Raw genomic sequence first — 13424 nt, 5'->3', positions numbered from 1 at the left:
AACACTGCGTTAGAGGTGAGATGGTCACATATATGTAGCCCATCAAGTTTTAACTCCTCTAAATAAAACTTCCAAAATGACCCTCTCACACATGGAGCCAGCTCCTTCAATGTAGCACAATGACTAGCTTAACAAGCACAATTTCTCATCTATGTCTATTTGTTATTCTGCCACAGGAAATCATAGGATCATTGTGATAGACTATTACTGGTCCTAATTCTGCACTCTGTTAGCATCTACACCTATGTCTTTTCTTCACTGAGAATAAGGGTTTCTTCCCTGTTCTTCATACTTCAGCTTTGCCACTTTACTTTTTTGGCCAAAAGAATATAGACAGAAATAAAAGTGTGCCAGTTCTAAGCCTTGTCTTTTTTTTTTTTTTTTTAGAAGATTTTATTTATTGGGACGCCTGGGTGGCTCAGTCGGTTAAGCGTCTGCCTTCGGCTCAGATCATGATCCCAGAATCCTGGGATCGAGTCCCACATCAGGCTCCCTGCTCAGCAGGAGGCCTGCTTCTCCCTCTGCCTGCCGCTCCCCCTGCTTGTGCTCTCACTCTCTCTCTCTCTCTCTCTCTCTCTCTGGCAAATAAATAAATAAAAAATCTTTTTAAAAAAAAGAAAATTTTATTTATTTATTTGAAAGAGAGAGAATGAGTGAGAGAGAGCACAAGTGCGGGAAGGGTCAGAGGGAGAGGGGGAGCAGGCTCCCCTGCTAAGCAGGGAGCCCGATGTGGGGCTCGATCTCAGGACCCTATGATCATGATCTGAGCCAAAGGCAGACGCTTAACCAACTGAGCCACCCAGGCGTCCCTCTAAGCCTTGTCTGGAGGAGGACTCCCATATTTATGAATGTCTTCCGTGCCCTCCCATGAGGAAACCATGCCCCAGTGAAGCCCACTGATCCAAGAAGGATGAGAGAATGTGGAACAGATTGGGTCATAGAGGTATGAGGCATACGGCCGAGCCACCCTAGCTGACCCCACAGATTCATGAACATAAGTTGCTATATTTTAAGCTACTGACTTTTGGGGTGGTTTGTTATACAGCATTTTAATGATAACAGATTACTGGGCTAATTGTGTTTCTGAAAGAAGCCACTGAGCTCTATTACCCCATTCTCCCGCCTTGCAGAAAACTGACACCACACGATGGGTTACCTGTGATCTAAATAGCCATTAACAAAAGCTGCCAGAGCAAAACCAGAAAAGCATAAAATGAAAATTACCCTTTACTAAGTGAAGCTGACATTTTACTAGGTGAATATAACTCCTGTTTCAGAAATTTCCAGATATTCTGTTCAAGAAATAAGATACAAGTTCACTTCTTATAACAGTAAGTAGAAAATATCATTCACCTTTCCAAACATGAGTTCAGTGTTTGCCTGAATCATACATACACCTGTCGTTTTGTGAGTGTTCTTTGAAAGTAAGTACAATGCTTCGCGTAGTGGAGTTTAGTAAGCTCTAGGAAATCAGAGATCTCGTCTGCTTTGTTCATTACTGTCTTCTCATACCTAAAATAGTGCCTGCAAATCAGTTGCTCAATAAATATTTGTTGGTTGAATGATGATAAATTACGAGTTAATTATTCATTTTTAAAGGTTTTTCAAAGTATTACCTGACTATGGAATTCTCATAATTTCACTTGTGTTAAATATAAAACTCCCCTGAAGTCTTCTTTTCATTTTATGTCACATTCTTTCTTTTAACCTGAACATTTATTTAGCTGATAATCACTGGGTGTCAAGCTTGTGAGATAAAATATAATTATGATTCTTCCTTCCAGGAATATGTAGCTAATGGTGAGTTAGATGTGCAAACAAATACAGTATGATAGAGAAAGTGCTGACTTGAACTAGAAAGGCTGAGTTATGGTAGCACATAAGAAAGACCTGGAAACCTCACATGGTAGCCAGGAAAGATTGCTCACAGGAGGTCACATATAAGATGAATCTGGAAAGGTCTCAGAGAACTTCACAAACAAGCTATACTTATAATAGGGAAATATACACAAAAACTTTGTATTTAATCTTAATGAAATAATTTCATAGTGGAAAATTAAAATAGTTTAATTGGTAACAATCACGTCTTACATTTTTATTATCTTATTCCAGCATCATTTTTATCAAAAGAAGTGTTTTGACTGTGTACATTAGGCATTCAAGTTACTTTTTCCTTCTTGTTACACACACACACACACACACACTTAAGAAAATAGAAACTAGCAAGTGTCTAATTCCCACTATCTAAGCCTAATGAATTCCAAGTTAATGATTAGCTTTATCCCTCTTGCTTTATTTGCAAAGAACAAAATTGAGGTATCTTGGTTTGGCATGTTTCAGTGGGTATGTTGATGAGGTTTTCAAAATATATATATATATTTTAAAGATATTTATTTTAAAGAGAGAGAGAGAGAGAGCATAAACAGGAGGGACAGGGAGAGGGAGAATCTCAAGCAGACTCTGAGCTGAGCGCAGAGCCCTACGTAAGGCTTAATTTCATGACCCTGAGATCATGACCTGAGCCAAAATCAAGAGTTGGACATTTAACTGACTGCACCACTCAGGCACCCCTCAAAAAATATTTGTAAAGTTATTTCTATTATATGTGAATATACTAATTGAGCCCTTATTATGAATGGAATTAAGTACTAAAGTAGTATTTTCACTTAATCCTCATAATAACCAAATGGAGTAGATATCATTATTTCCACTTTATAGGTTATGATGAGTTTGGGAGAATTTAAATGGCTTTTCCAATGTCATATTACTAGCAAACAGCAAAGCCAGAAATCAAGTTAATATTTCTTAAACACCTGACCCCATGTTCTGAAGGAAGATTCTACACTGCCTCCAGAGAACAGCTTTGTAATTATGTATAGCAGTTCATTATTGAAGAAAACATCACAATCTCATAAGGGATGAAAATTTTTAATGAAATGGACTGTGTGAAGGCAGGAACGAGTCAATAGAAAAATTTGCAGTAATATTATTGCTTTCTTGCTATTCACGTTTTCTTAGAAATGAAAAAAATACCTGGGAGGAATGAAAGTCTCTCCACTGACACAGGCTAGAGCATTCGTTCTCAAGGTGGTAAGGTGCCCCCCCACCCCCCACCGGGGACATTAGGCAATATCTGGAGACATTTTTAATTGTCACAACTGGGGGGTGTGGGATGGGAAGGGTGTTATGGGCACCTAATAAGTAGAGGCCAGGGATGCTGCTAAACATCTTTTAATGCATGGGACAGTCCCCACAACAATTATCCAGCCCAAAATGACAATGGTACCAAAGTTGAGATACACTGGGTTAATTGATACTCTCAGTCATTATGAGTATTAAGATTCTCCTAACTAATATTTTCAGGAAAAACAACTTCAAACTACATTCTTTGGAGAAAAGGGGGACTTCAAGAAAGAAAAAAAAAAAAACACTGCCTAAAAGAATGGGCATAGGCTAGGACTAGAAATAAAATAACAATCATCCACTTCCCAGTTTTACTGAAAACTCTATACATGGGCATGTTGCCAAACTTCTGGGAACATGAGCTTCGCAATTACAAAATGAAGGGTTTATCATTGAATCATTGAATGATTCTTAATGATGGCATGATCCATGTCCCTGGATATGCATCCAGTTTGCCTGTTGGTCTGGAGTTTGAGTGGGACATTCTTGTAGATATCGTGAGCTTGATGAAGACAGAGACCGTATAGGCTTTGTTCACTGCTGTATTCCCTGGACCTGGCACATAGTATGTGCTCAGTAATTACTGGTTGATTGACTGCCTGAGATTTGTAGCAGATTAGCTGAATATTTGTGTCTATAACACAGGAGGAGTCAGAACCCGTGATAAGAAGGCATCATTCTTTTTTTTTTCCAAGATTTTATTTATTTATTTATTTGACAGAGAGAGACACAGCGAGAGAGGGAACACAAGTAGGGGGAGTGGGAGAGGGAGAAGCAGGCTTCCCGCGGAGCAGGGAGCCCGATGCGGGGCTCAATCCCAGGACCCTGGGATCATGACCTGAGCCGAAGGCAGACGCTCAATGATTGAGCCACCCAGGTGCTCCGGAGGGCATCATTCTTGTGGTAACAGCTGAAGCTGTCTGTGGCAGAGGACTAAAAATATCCCAGAGAAAGAAAGAGAGAAGATGGAACTGTGTGAACGATTTTTCTAGGTATGGAGAAGAAATACAAAGAAAGATCAATACAGCCAAGGGGAGGAAAAAGAATGCTTAAGATGGAGTCACAGTATAAAATATTACAAAGTGATAAAGTAAGGACATGGACTGAGAATAAGATGAGAGGGTAAAGAAAGTGTCATTAGCGATTTTGGAGCAATGTCAATGCAGTATTATAAGCCATTGGGAGGTGGGTCAGAGAAAAGCTAGATTCATGAGATTAGGAATATAGTGCGTAGTGAGAAAATAGAGGTAGGCAGATTAAATTAATTTTTTAAGACATGTGACAGCAAAAGAAAGGTGAAAAATGGAATATTAGTTTGAAGGAATGGGAGGTTTGGAGAATGACAAATATAAATTTAAAATCAGATGCTTAATTCTCCCTGTTGAAAAATAAGAGAAGAGACTCCCCCTCCCCCACTGCCTGCCCCCTTTTCTAAAAGCATTTACTTTAGAAGACTTAAAAGTTTTTCCCTGTCTCTTTGAAATGTATGTAAATATTTTTAAAAGCTTCATAATCCTCTTGCCAACTGTATGATCCAGGAACGTTTTGCTCACCGACCTGAGAACCATCTCTTTGAAATGTAATCATTAAGGAAGATAATGTCCTTATCTCCTAGTTTCTGTGGGATAAGCTTAACCTCAGTGGACATCTCACTCCCAACGTGCAAGACTACGTCTTGTCATAAAGAGTTTATTTTTCCTTTGGTTAAAGTCAATTAGCTCACACGGGTGGTCACCCCAACTAGCAAGTGAATTTAGGATGAACTGTGTGGGACAATGCTGTCAGTGCTTTTACTTGAGGACTAATGATCATTTATCTTGAGAACATATATGTATTAGTCAGAGTTCTCCAGAGAAACAGAACCAATAGGTTGTATATATACATGGAAAGAGACTTTATTATAAGAAACTGGCTCATGCAATTATGAAGGCTGACCAGGCTCAGGATCTGCAGGAGGATCCAGCTGGTTGGAGACCCAGAAGAGTCAATAGGGTGGTTTCAATCTAAAGGATAGCAGGCTCAAGATCCAGAAAGAGCCAAAGTTTCAGTCTGAGTCCAAGGCAGAATAAAGCCAATGACCTGATTCAAAGGCAATCAGGTGGAAAGAAACTTCTCTTCCTCAGGGAGAGTCAGTCTTTTTGTTCTATTCAGTCCCTCAGCAGATTGGATGGGACCCGTCCACCTAGGAGAGGGCAATCTGCTCTATTCAGTCTATCAATGTCAGTGTTAATCTCATCCAAAAATATCCTTACAGAAACACCCAGAATATTGTTTTACCAAATATCTGGGCACCTCATGGCCTAGTCAAGCTGACACATAAAATTGGCTGTCACAATGGAATGGGGTATCTGCTTGGCTATATAAAAGAATGAGATTTTGTTCTATCTTTGCAGTTTCTTAGCAGATTGCCCATGCTGTACATCACATTCTGGTTCAATGCTTATTCAGTAACAAAATTGTTTTCTTTCTTTTCTAGCTTTGTGGTGTGATTTTCTGGGTTGAGAGGTGTTGTTTTTAGTTATATTTCCCCAAAAGAAGCATTCATTACTTGGACTAGAATAAACATGAAAGGATTTGTCAGCCACCAGGACAGACCAGAGAAAAAGAAAGAGTAAATACTAAAGGGGAGGAATTTGATGGGACACAGGCTCAGGTCATGATGGGGACAGAAATACAGGGGGTAATGAGCATTAAAAATAAAAGGAACTCTCTCCTCTTGCTCTTTCTCCTCTTTCCAGTGGAATTAGTTTGCTAGGATTGCCATAACAAATGTCACAGGCTGAGTTCTAACAACAGACATTCGTGGTCTCATCATTTTGGAACTGGAGGTCCAAGGTTACAGTGAGGCTGATAAGGTGGGCCTCAATTTGATCTAACTAGGGTCTTTGTAAGAAGAGGAGCTGGGACACACAGAGACCAGCGATGTGCAAGACCTTGTGAGGACACAGCAGGAAGTCAGTGTACTGTGAGCCATGGAGACAGGCCATGGGAGAAAACCACACCTGCCTACACAGCAGACACAGAGCCCAGTGTTTATAATATAATGAATACACCTGAGTTCCTATCCTCAAGGTGAAAGGGTTTACATTCTAATCCTGAGCTGCCATCAACCCTGTTGGTTTGTCTTGCTACTCTTGTTTCTCAGCTTCTACATCTATGGCTCACTTTGCAAAAATCATGCTTCAGTGAGTCTTTTCAGACTATCTTTCTCCTATTGTAAGTGTGGTCAATACTCTTTAGTTTTCAGGCTAGATATTCTACAGTCCTCTGGCCTCTACACATCACATGAATACATATCACATGAATACTAAGCAACTAGATAGAAAGAAGAGATATAATTTGAATGCCCCATAAACCTAGTATACCTGCCCTGAGCCATCTTTCCCAGCAGTGAGCAAGTGTGCCTGAAATCACCTCTTTACAGTAGCTTCTTTGGATTAAGGCATTCTCTCAGGAAGTTTCTTTTGAAATGCAAGTATTATATCTTCTGTTGTACTTTATTATAATAATTGATTGGGACGGCATCCTTAATTTCACATTTCCCATGGTGGCTTTAATGTAAACAATGAATGAAGTAAAGTTCTCAGAAGATTATACCCACTAACATTAATAGACATTTAACACAAGTTAGCTTGTGAGAACAGAGCTTCTGGGTAACAGAGTATTAAGGTGGGAAGAAAGGTTCAGGAAAGATTTGGGGACAGTACTCAAAGAGGGAATCAGGGTATCAAAGGTAAATTTAAATGCTCTGAACTATTAAAAATGTACTGAAAGCAGATGTATTGAGGTAGAACGTAGTTGGCACAAATATTCTTTTCCAATGGAAAAAGATGAGTACTATAACCAGCTAGCACCATAAATAAATCAAATTCTTAGAAAAGGTGATAAGTCATGAAATGCATAAGCAAGAAGTAAAGTATCCACTTTTAGATTCATAAAGGTTTTCCTTGCCACATAAGTGAGGAGTCAACAAATCGTTTCTATAAAGAGCTAGATAGTAAATACCTTAGGCTTTGAGGGCCACAGAGCTGTGGCAACTATTCAGTGCTGCCATTATAACATGATAGTAGCATAGATGATACATAAATGAATGGGTGTGGCTGTGTCCAATAAAACTTTATCTGCAAGAAAGAGTTTACTGACCCCTGATATAGATTACAGAAGAGAGACTGTGGGGTTTCATATCATCAATCAAAGCAAAATGATGGGGATTCAAAACCATTTTACTAGTAAGATCCTTCTTTCCATTCTGCTACACATGCAGAAGATAACTAGGGTAGAAACATCACTTGCAGTGGAGAAAAACTTCAGTTGATTGAGACAAAAATAAGGAAAAGGAAAGTCTTTACAATTCCATTTGAATTTTCCATTTGGGGCTGTTGCCTACTGACATAAAGACAAAACAGTGTTGTCACAGCAAGAAATCATGTGTATAAACCTCTTTGTAAGGTTACCATAGGCATAACTGGTTATTATTTGGAAACTAAATGTCTTAGACTTAAGGCGAATTCTCAGATATGGGGGGGCCTTCTCATTTCTTAACCATCCCTCAAGTTTTTACAGTAAATGTAGCAAAGATTTTATCTGAAGTCTTTCCACCTTTCATTATTTTCAGATGCCTTCCCACTTCTTTCCATTGTAGAGCTCATCTTTTCAGTGAGTGGTCATCAGTGACCCCAAGTTTTCAACAGCAAAGCAAATATGACCATGCCCAGAGATACTCGCCATTGAAAGGACTTAAGCAAACCAGGTCTTCAATGCATAAAAGAATGTCTCAACGTAAGGAATTTTGGGCAGATGGGACAAAGGTCTTGGTTTAAACAATGCGGCTTCAAGCCCCTGAAATCACAGTATAGCCCTGGCTTTGTCTAGGACTAAGCCTTTCCTGACACGGGCCATGCCTATGGTCAGTTGGGCAACACCACTTCTGCTGTGAAGAAAACTGATTCAGTGAACTATGATGGCCTCCTGAAAAGTATTCCACGAAAAGATAAATACGCTTTGCTATCATTTTTTTAAGATTTATTTTATTTATTTTAGAGAGAGAGACAGAGAGCGTGTGTGTGCATGCACTTGGGGGAGGGGCAGAGGGAGAGAATCCCCGAGCAGACCCCCCGCTGAGCGTGGAGCCCAGTGTAAGGCTCCATCCCACAACCCATGAGATCATGACCTTAGCTGAAAACTAAGGAGTCCGGTCGCTCAACCGACTGAGCCACTCAGGCGCCTGTACTACCATTTTTAAATGAGTTTTAGCAAGCGGATCTATATGTATACAGGAGTCTACTGTAATGTCAACTGCTGACCCCCCCAAACAGTTGAAACTCTGTGTATAACTTTTGACTCTCCAGAAACAACCACTAGTAGCCTACTGTTTGACTGGAAGTCTTATGGATACCACAGTCAATTAAAACACATTTTGCATGTTACACGTATTATATATTGTGTTCTTACAATAAAGTAAGCTAGAGAACAGGAAATGTTATTATGAAAATCATAAAGAAAATACATTTATAGTTCTTTAGTGTATTTATCCAAAAAAATACGAGTGTGTTCAAACCTGTGTTGTTCGGAGGTCAACTGTATTCGGGTTTCCCAAGCTGGTTGTGAATTGTGAAAGATGCCGCTGTGTTCTGAAATGAGTATCCAACTGGCTTAGTAATTAGCAATCAATCACTTACAGAGTGCCTCCTGTAAGCTGGACACTGTGCTATCTTATCACCTTTAAAAAGACTGATTCTCAAGGTGTCTGAGGAATTTGGTCTCACAACAGCAAGTGGCAAAGCCAGGAATCAAAGGCAGGTCTCACTCTGAAGTTCCATTTTTCTCTGCTACCATTTTATTTATTTATTTATTTATTTATTTATTTATTTATTTATTTATAATTTATTTATTTATGATACAAAGACATGTATCATATGATCTCACTGATATGAGGAATTCTTGATCTCAGGAAACAAACTGAGGGTTGCTGGAGTAGGGGTGGGGTGGGAGGGATGGGGTGGCTGGGTGATAGACATTGGGGAGGGTATGTGCTGTGGTGAGCACTGTGAATTGTGCAAGACTGTTGAATCACAGATCTGTACCTCTGAAACAAATAATGCAATATATGTTAAGAAAAAAGAAGAAGAAGAAGATAGCAGGAGGGGAAGGATGAAGGGGGGTAAATAGGAGGGGGAGACGAACCATGAGAGATGATGGACTCTGAAAAACAAACTGAGGGTTCTAGAGGAGAGGGGGGTGGGGGGATGGGTTAGCCTGGTGATGGGTATTAAAGGGGGCACGTTCTGCGTGGAGCACTGGGTGTTATGCACAAACAATGAATCATGGAACACTATATTATGCAGACACCTAGAAACACTCCGATTTATAAATTGTCTTTGGTGAGTTTAGTTAAAGTGGTTCAATTTCCCAGAGTCTGATCACTTCTGGTGGCATTGAGACAACTGAGTTGTAGAGCTTGCAGTTTAGAGAACCAGACAGGGGAAAGAAACTTCTCCCTTCCAGAAAGGTAACTTTGTACAGTTTGTCAATTTTCTGACTGTATTAGCAGACGGTGCATATGTACAGGATATGACGATGCCTTCTACTAGCCTGGAAAAAGACATGCAGCCATCCTTGGGCGTGGGATCTAGTAGAAAGTCAAGTGACTATAAAAATCTTTGTGCAGATCTCTATATTAGTGCTGAATAGTGTATCTGGGGCCACTTATATCTAAGTATCTCAGCATATCTGGAGCATTTATATCTTAAGGGCCTAGCACAGCCCCTGGAATTTAGAAACCCAGTAAATAATAGTTATGGAAACTAATAATAGTACGGAGGCTGAAAAGCAAGGTGATACTTCAAAAATTGTGTTCAGTTCAAAGCCCTGAGAACAGACCAAATGCTAGCAGGTCTCATAAATCTCTTAAAATTTCTTTGAGAAAACAGGTTGACTAATAAATAAAATCATCTTGATGCCACCAATCCTGAATATTTTCATGAATATTACAGGGAGGAGCTTTAGAGGATTGTCTATACATCTATTCTCTTGCCACCACAAAAAGAAGAAAGGGATATAGGGGGAATTCAGCTTATACATTTCAGGAAGGATATTCTCTCCTTTTGAAGCTATCCTAAGACATTCACCTTGAATGTTAATTTCTTATTGAACTTGAATCTCTGACCCAGATATTATATTCACTTGGACCTATAGAGGGCCACCTTTGGGTTTTTATACTGGATCTCTACTCCCCAGGGTCCCAGAGTGGAGTGTGACCCAGTATGAAGTAACTTCAACTCTCTTATCCTTTTTGTTTGTTTGTTTTCTCCATGGGAGGGAAGAAGAGCGATAAACTAGGGCAACAATTTACAGTAGTGAATTTCCCACAGTGAGAACCTTCTCTCACATTTTAGGAACTCTTGAAGACAGAACCTGAACATCCCGCTCGTGTGGGCAGCCTAAACTTGGTTAATGTCAGTAGCAATAAAGAGAAATAATAAGGAGGAAGAGAAGGGGAAAGAGCAGTGGTGAAGGAGAAAGAGAAGGAAGGGGAGGAGAAAAAAGAGAAGGGAAGAAGAGAGAAACGGGAGGAGGAATAACGTACTGAACTTGGACCTGTCACTGGGCAAAGAGCATGGCATGAAATCTCTAGTTTATTCCCAATACCCTCCAAATAGCTGAAGAGGGGAAACCTGAGATAATTACTACATTAATGAAAATTTCACCTAACATCCACCTATGGGTAGGTGGACAGGAGAATCTCATTAATTATAAGCTAAGCAAGATGACATTATAACATACTAAATAGTAATTTCAGAACATTTGCCAAAGAAGGGGTGGTGCCTGGGTGGCTCAGTCAGTTAAGCGTCTGCCTTCGGCTCAGGTCAGGGTCCCAGGGTCCTGGGATCAAGTCCTGCATCGGGCTCCCTGCTGAGCAGGGAGTCTGCTTCTCCTTCTCCCTCTGCCCCTCCCCACTGCTCGGTGCTCACTCTTTCTCTCTCTCAATTCTCAAATAAATAAATAAAATCTTTTTAAAAAATAACATTTTCAAAGTAGTATTTGTAATTGTCTTAATCAGTAACATCATTATAGTATATTTTTATCAACAATCTCGGAAGATAACTTTCACATCTTTATTTCAGTTAAAATTAAATTATATATGTACATAAGGAATAATTTCAGGCTATCAGATTTTATTTTCTTGTTATAATGCTTTTAGAATGCTTTTATAACAACTACTTTCCTAGAACTAGGTACAACACAATGGCAGGCTTTTCAATCAATATTTACTCATATTGCAACAGCAAATAAACTCTCAGTAATTGTCTTTGATAGAGCAAGATGAAATTTTATCATAGAAGGAAAGAAAAATATCAGCTGGTTCACAATGAATTTCAGTTAAATCAACATGATAATCTGTTAAAAGAGTATTTTGGGATACTAATATTTTCATAACTCAATTCAAAGTTTATCCAATCGACATGTCTACAAAGCACATTGCCCAAACATTAACTTTTTATTAGGTAATCTACCAACATGCTGCCAGGTGGGCCTTATTTGCCTTGGCAGGAGTTCAAAGTTTCTAGAAAGTATTGATAGTTAAATAGCTATTAACACTGATAAGAGCTCTTGCTGTTATTTCTGTGGCTAGACCACCATTTGGAACTGATTTCAAAATAGAAAGAGTAAAAGAGCTCACCCTTCTGTTAACATATTCATCGATACTTCCAAACTTACCTCCCAAGCCTGAAAAATTCCCACTCTTTATGTTGACAATCTTCTCCCAATTTCTCAAGGCAAATTTTTTTCTCCATGCCACGTCAACAGGTATGACGAACTAAGTTCAGTCTTTGTTCCAGGATATATATATATGTTTTAATATTAATCATCTACTTTCATCTTAGCACTCATCCTGCATTCTGTCAAAGTCTGTGGCTATTAAAGCTAGAAGACTATGAGAAATGGGGCATATCTTTCCTTTAAAGGTAAGGATGCAATTAAAATCTGGCTTTAATAATCAGAGTAAATAATCAGTGTCCAGCATTTCAACCAACAATATTAATACTGAGTCTCTCAGAAAGTCACAGTCTAGTGTGGTTGTGTGAGAAACAACTGGTAACCTAAAATGCTAGCGAAAGCATTGGACATGAAATTAAAAGATTCTGGTTTGAGGATCTGATACACATAAGTTAGGAGATTAGAAAACAATACTTTGTTCTCCAAGGTAAAAATGGGGAAAAAATACCTACCTTGTGAAATAAAAGAAAATGTATGTTAAAATGTTTTGTAAACTGTAAAACACTATACATAAGACATTAATGATACCTTTACATACTCTGGGTAAGAATATAAAGGTAAAGTTTCCTTCAGATTAATGGAAAGGGCAAGAAAAGAAAAGAAAACTGATGGTATTGGCTTGCAATTGGCAGGTATAGGGGGCTGACAACAAAGAAAGGGGTAGGAGGCGAGGGGTAAAATATCACCATAGATTGGAGAATAAAGGAATGATAAATAGCAGCCCTGGTGGCTCATGGCGGACATTAATCATTTACTGAGTGATTTCTATGTGTCAAAGTGGAAAAAGAATGTAAGATACATGCCTTTGAGGAACTTACATTCAGTGATAGACATTACTAGTGTTAACCAATATTTATGAATCTCTTCCCTTTCCTGGACATACAGGGAAATTATACTTCCTATGCATCTAAATTTGGCATAGCTATATGACTTGCTTTGGCCAAAAAAATACGAGTGGAAGGGCGCCTGGGTGGCTCAGTCATTAAGCGTCTGCCTTCGGCTCAGGTCATGATCCTGGGGTCCTGGGATTAAGCCCCACATCGGGCTCCCTGCTCAGTGGGAAGCCTGCTTCTCCCTCTCCCTCTACCCCTCCCCGCTGCTTGTGTTCCCCCTCTCGCTGCGTCTCTCTCTGTCAAATAAATAAAATCTTAAAAAAAATACAAGTGGAAATGACAAGTATCACTAAGAATGAAACCATTTAAAAGGCAATGTGCAATTTCTCCATATTTTTTTATCATGCTCCAAGAATGATGGGAGCACTGGTTAATAAGGAAACAACACATAATGAAAAAGCCTGAGGTTCTGAGCTTTGACATGGAGGCTGCCCTAGAGTAGACTTTGAATAAGCAAGAGTAACTTTGAATAAGCAACTTTTGTCTTATTAAGTCAGGAGAATTTTTGGTTTTATTTGTTACTGCACCATGAGCTAGCCTATCCAGACTAATACCCATGGTAAAGAGAAA

The sequence above is a fragment of the Eumetopias jubatus genome, unplaced genomic scaffold (assembly GCF_037043125.1).
Source record: "Eumetopias jubatus isolate StellerSeaLion01/CBP00866 unplaced genomic scaffold, mEumJub1_p1.0 scaffold_6, whole genome shotgun sequence".
NCBI lineage: Eukaryota > Metazoa > Chordata > Mammalia > Carnivora > Otariidae > Eumetopias > Eumetopias jubatus.
Note: the sequence above shows the minus strand (reverse complement) of the source record.